At 37.3% G+C, this 6,588-nt stretch overlaps 1 long non-coding RNA gene across 1 annotated transcript; it reads left to right on the forward strand.

Annotated features, from left to right (window-relative positions):
- The first annotated feature begins 331 nt into the window (after window positions 1-331).
- On the forward strand, window positions 332-3,002 carry LOC308638844. Its single transcript, XR_014019934.1, has 4 exons — window positions 332-553; window positions 953-1,069; window positions 2,068-2,259; window positions 2,572-3,002. It is a non-coding gene; the product is annotated as an uncharacterized lncRNA (long non-coding RNA).
- The last annotated feature ends 3,586 nt before the right edge of the window (window positions 3,003-6,588 follow it).

Below are 6,588 nucleotides of genomic sequence, written 5' to 3' on the forward strand. Positions count from 1 at the left end.
AAAAAATATTCTCAAAGGTCAACAAATATGACTGAGAATGAGGGAGGTTTATATCACTGCATAATTTCCCTGAACTCTGTTTTAGTATGGAAGGTAAAAAATTATATAAGTTAATAGTAGATTCATTAGGCTTAAAAACTAGTTCCTCCTAGATGTAGCAAAGACAGAAATGAGTCATCATTTATGTAGTTTTAGAGTTGGAGTGAATGAGGTACCACCAACCTATGGTCATTTTGAAGCCTACAATAGGGTTGCTGTTTACATTACTTCCTCTTGGTAGGTTAATTGTTCTAGTAAAACACAAATAATCATCTGTTTGTTTTTCAGAGACTCATACATGTGCACTGGCAATAAATCACAGGAGAAATGTCCCTCTTTGTATACGGTAAATTCTATAATGAGAAATTTACCAGGGAAGAGGAAGTCCCTCAAGAGCAGAATTGGCTCTACTGATTATTGTGCCTTCTACTACAGTGCCAAAGACACCCTTAATTGTATATTCAAAATTGCATAGAAAATTTTCAAGAGAAGATTACATTGTGATTTCTGCAAGGTCTGTATCCTGGAGGCTGTCCAGATAGGGTGATAGGGTTGTAGACAAAACAGAACTATCTTCTGTTCACAAGCCCTGTATTGTCATGGAAGGGAGTGCTTGGCTTGTAGCTCTACTACTAACCAGCTGCATGATGTGACTGCTCACTCACCTCTTTGCACATAAATTGTCTCAACTCTAAAATCACCCTAATGACAATGGCTTTTTAAGGCAGTTGGGAGGATCAACTGTAATGGGGTGGGGGAAAGTCAATGAAAAATTTCAAAGTGCAGAATACTGATTAGGGATAAATATGATCACTGTTTCATTCCATCTAATGCACCTGGGTCCCAGGGTTGCAAGAGGCCTAATCTCACATATCATACAATGAAGTTACCTTCTTTTCAATATCTCATACAGGTTTTTAACTACTACATGAAGAGTTCTTTTAGAAAAAAGTTTATTTGGCTCACAGTTCTGGAGGCTGGGAAATCTAAGGGCATGGTGCTGGCATATAAAATGACAAATGGTGAAAAGGTGAGAACAAGCCATAGAGAGAGCTGAGGAAGTCAAATTTCACTTTTATAACAGACCACTTTTGTGAAAGCTAATCCACTCCTGTGATGATGGCATTGATCCATTTACAAAGGTGGAGCCCTCATGACTTATACATCTCCCATTATAGCCCAGCTCCCAACATGGGGGGAATTGATGAATAAGTTTCAGACATGTGAACTTTTGAGGCACACATTCAATAGTAGCACTTACAAACAATGGAAGTTTATTTCTTAGAGCTCTAGAGCCTGAAAGTCTGAAATCTGGGTGCCAGCATGGTCATAGCCTGATTAGGGTCCTTTTTGAATTTTCAGACTTCTGTCTTCTTGCTGTGATCTCACACGGCAGAAAGAGAATGAGGTACGTCTCTGGCTCCTATATATAAGGGCCCTAAATCCCATTCAAGAGAATTCCACCCTTATGACCAAATTATCTCCCAAAGTTTCTACCTCCTAATACTGTCACATTGGAGGTTAGGATTCAATGTATGAATTTGAGGGAGAACAGTCTCATTCAGTTCATAACAGATCATTTCATGGGTTTCTTTTAGAATGACTTAGACTCTATTTTGATATATTTATACAAGCACAGAATATATCTTATTCTCTAACTAAAAAGAACAAATAAAAATAAAATAAAAGAATGACTTAGAATCTTTCTCAGTCTACTTGCGATGGGCCTGGAGGTGAAGCAGTAGCCTGGATCGTCTCTCACCTTCCTTTTGGTCTATGACTCTGGCAACGTGTAGAACTCTTATTTCTAGTTAGAGTTTCTGTCAAATGTTAGAATTCTCCATAGACTCCTTCTTGAAGAACTTTGACATTTTAGAGACTGTTGAAATAAAAGAATTCTATCAAAAATTGCTGAATTATGATTACAGATAAAGTAGTTTGTAGGGACAAAATATTGTCCTGATAAGAGAACGTTATGTTTCTTTTCCAGCCTCATCTCCCAGCACTTTCATTCTAATCTCTCTGTAGAAAGCAACATTTCAACCAAGAAGCAAGTAGGAACTGTGACATTTTCTCAACATCCTGAGCTCCATTTCCTACCTCAGAAGGAACTCCTTTGTTCTCAGAAGCTAAAGGAAATCCCAAAATCCAGTTACTTCCCAAGGTCAATTCTATTTGGATATTGAATGTATACCTTCCCAAGCATTGTGATCTCCAAATGTAAGTTAAATAACAAAACAGTTTTCGTGTGTCCTGAAAACTTTTATGTCTCTCTTATCAAGTAATGTGATTGAGTCTCATATCTTTTTGGTACTATTTAGGATGTTTACTAACTTGAGGTTTTAGAGTTACAGTTAAATTGCTTTATGTGGATTATATATATTTCCTTTATTTTTGGGAAAGCAAAGATATATATATATATATATATATATATATATATATATATATATATATATATATATATATCATGTGCTCCCCCAGGCTGGGAAACTTGGGAGAAAGTAGACACATCTTTAGTTTCCATTTTTGTAGGTGGAAACAATCAAGTGCGGAGAGATGAATACACTAGCCAAGACTGATTCTTAACTTCATCTTTGGGACGTTCCAGGGTATTGAGAGCCACAGCCAAAGGGGCCCCAGCAAACTTCCAGCTGCCAGGAAACTTCCAGCTGCCAGCTGATGATTGGCTCACAGCAGCCCCAGCAACATCTAGCTGATTGGCTCCTCCGCGGTGGTGTTCATTGGGCTGTTTCCCTGCCCTTCAGACTGCCAGCTGATGATTGGCTCACAGCGCCCCAGCAACATCTAGCTGATTGGCTCCTCCACGGAGCTGCTCATTGGGGGACTTCTTTGGCTCCGCCCATGCAACCCAGCCAATCGGCCTCAAGAGCAGGAGGATTGTGGGAGGTGGTGAGGTTTGTGTGGGGGTGAGAGGCTTGGGGAAGCCGGTGGTGGCAGTTGGGCTCTGAGGGTTTTTTCCTGAGGAGCTGTTTTGTTTGGCGTTTGTAGTTCTAAAAATAAAGTTAGTTTCTTTTGACAAGTGGCTCCTGAATTGTGCCCAGCCAGACTGCGGCACAGGGTATTTCACAGGATTTCAAAATGCCTCATAAAATTGTTCTAAAATTCTCATGGTGAAGTTCATTTTAATTAAATTTAATGCATTTTGAAAAGTTGCAGCATTTGGGGAATAGAGTGGATGAATTTTATAAATGCAGACCAAAGATAGTTTTGAATAGAACTGATGAAATGTCAAAACTCCAGGCTGAGAAGGCAGTGGACTAGTCAGTATCAGAACAAGTATTGAAGTACCCAGGTCAGGTGCTGAGAAGAATGAGTGTCTGACTCATCCTCCATGGATATGTTTTTCTATAGCCAGCATCTTGTGTGAAAGCATGTTTGAGGATAATTTTCTTCTGGGAAGGGGTATAAAGCACTTGAGAATGATCCTAACAACCTTTTGGGGTGACTCAATTTTTTTTTCACTACTGGAGATGAAAATATTTTAACACTTGAACAGTGAGAAGTTTAGTTTGGCTGGAGCACACATCATAATTGTAGGTTTATATTAAATATATTTGGAAAAGTAGTTTGGGGGCCATGTTTTTGAGGACTTTTTTATGACATACTGAGGTGTTCAACTTTATTCAATAGAAAATATGGAGGCATTGAAGAGTTTTGAGTAGGGGTTATAGGATAAATATAAGATGACCAGAGTTAGGAACAAGCAAAGACAGAGAAGTCAGTCAGAACTTGCATCAGTTGGATGAAAGGTGCTATGGAAGTTATAAAACTTCTTTATGAACTCTCTTATGCACTAGTGTTTAAAAGTAGGCCAAGTGTTACCTCTTTAATCCTACAGACTATCTAGTTATGTTGGCAACTAACTCTCCTAGCTGAACTAAATAAGAGGGAATGGAGGGATGGATGGAGGATAAAAGGGAGGAGAAATTCTTTGCCTTGCCTTTAAAAGGCAATGGTTCAGAGTGGACTTCTCAAACTGTGTGTCAAACTTTTGGCATCATCAAGTGTGTGTAGTCCCATGAAATTCTAGGTCCAGACTATCTTTAATATATTACATGGACTACAAATATCCTTTCAATTAGACCAAGTCAGAGGCCTGTAACCCACATATGCATTCAGATCCACTACATGTGAGTAAGCAGTGGGGCCTTATTTCATTCTGTTAGAGAAATGGAGGAAGTTTGCTATACTCAGTTCAACAGCCACTATCTAACATATATTTGAAGGAAAAACACAAGGGTTGTGTCATTTGGAACTGTGTTTTTTTTTTCTGCCATTAACCCCCCCTTTTTTTTCCTAGCTGGGCACAGTGGTGCTTGCTTGTGATCCCAGTGACTTAGGAGGCTGAGGCAGAAGTATTAAAGGTTCAAGGCCAATCTGGGAAACTTAGTGATCCACTGTCTTAAAAATAAAAAATAAGCAAAAATAAAAAGGGGAGATAGGGGTGTAACTCAGTGTCAAATTCCCCTGGGTTCAATCTCTAGTTTCAAAAGAAAAAAAATAAAAAAGTCTTGCCAGCGCCTTGGGATCCCCAAGAAAATACTTCAATAATTATTTTTCCTTATTAAAAAGTTGTTTTTACATACATTTCATTATGAATTTTAGCAAAGGAGATTTCTTCCACATTTTTATTGTAATAGACAAATGTAATCATCTTCACACGAAATAAGAGAAATAATGTTGAAAAAATGCTAAAATAATTTTAAAATTAATGGTAATACCACAATATTAATGGGAACTTGGAGTAAGTACCATGAAGGCTGACTCTCAGGGTTCATCTGTAAGCCCTTCGCAATGAGATGAAATGTGGTCCTTTAGTCTGAAACATGCAAACCTGTTGCATCACAGGTAAGTTTATATATTTATGCCATATTGACCGTGTTTGTGTCACATCCTTACACAGACAATTTGCGCGATCCCCATCATTCCATTTGTTGTAATGGCTGTGTATTCTTTTTCCAATGATCTGCTTGAACCAGGTTTTATTGCTTTGACCTCTTTACATCACTGACTATCCATCCCCATTCCACTAGATGGCACTCTTATCTATGAGATTTACTACCACCATACATACTTAAAGAAGTGGCCAAGCCATGGAATGGGTTGTGCATTCCTGAGAGGATGAAATGCTTCTGAGTTGCTGGTATCCATGTCCATCTATTCCCAAGTCAGGCATGAAGATACCATTTCACTACCTGCCTGTTTTTTAAAGTCTCATAAATGTTCATTGAATATGTATTCTATGTAAGGTACTAGGGTAGGCATGGAAGCAAGATTTGAGCTAAACCACAGCCCTGACTCTTCATGAGATAACAGTTTAGATGGCATAAGAGCTAGAGGAGCTATCTGTGTCAAAGAGAATACTTCTGATTAGAGGCTCCACATGACTTGAGGTTTAGGGGTCCATAATCCTAATTTGTGAGGTTGTTGTCACAGGGTGAGGGGCCACCTGGCATGCTGTGAATGAAGAAAACAAAATCATTGCACTGTTTCATTGGCAGACCCCTGATGCGTAGCCCTGGAGACCAAGAGAAAAAAGCAGTGACCATGAATGCTTCTTCATATTGCAGGAACTGACTGGGTTCTCCCATAGTTGATAGAGACAGATCAAATGTGCCTGCCCCACTGTAACAACAAGGAGTGGGAATATATATAGCTCCTTCATTTTTTTTTTACATTTTTGGAAAATAGCAAATTATATTTAAAAATAACACCCATAAAAGTAATCATTACCCCTTTTCCTGTCAATAGGAGTTTATATTTCTTAACCTCTGGATTTTCCTGTTTAAATTTTAAACAAAATTACACAGATTTATTATATTATTATATTTATTATATACATATTTATGTGTATTTATTACATTGTTATATTGTTCCTTTTTGGATTGGTTTTAGTCTGTGTTCCACCATTCATCCAAAACCAATTCTTTTTTAAATTGTAGATGGACACAATATCTTCATTTTATTTATTTATTTATTTATTTATTTATTTATTTATTTATTTATTTATTATGTGGTGCTGAGGATCAAACCCAGTGCCTCACACATGCAAGGCAAGCGCTTAACCACTAAGCTACAACTCCAGCCCCAAAACCAATTCTTGGATTTAGTTTTTGGTTGCTAGAATGCTCTGATATAAAAGCCTTATAGCACAACTGTAGCAGAAAGAATTGTTATGCTTTTCTATATTTTCTCCTTGCTCCTTAAATGCACACTTAAGTTTTACTTTTTCTTGAGTTTAGAATTACATTGTAGAAAATGTGTAATAATTGGGAAGATGAAAATAATCAAATCACCCGTGGTCCTACTTCTTGGAGAGAATAACAATTGATGTTCATTTTGGTATATTCCCCTCTAGTGTTTTTGAACATATTTAAAAAGTTATCTTTGTATTGAACTTATTATTTTGTAATCTGTATTTTCACTTACTTTTCTAGCTCTTTATATGTTCTGCTATTTCAGGATTGTTAGAGTATAAATTTCAAAAAAATTTTTTAGTTGTAGATGGACATAATACCTTTATTTTGT

The sequence above is a fragment of the Spermophilus citellus genome (assembly GCF_964194105.1).
Source record: "Spermophilus citellus genome assembly, chromosome: X".
Lineage (NCBI taxonomy): Eukaryota > Metazoa > Chordata > Mammalia > Rodentia > Sciuridae > Spermophilus > Spermophilus citellus.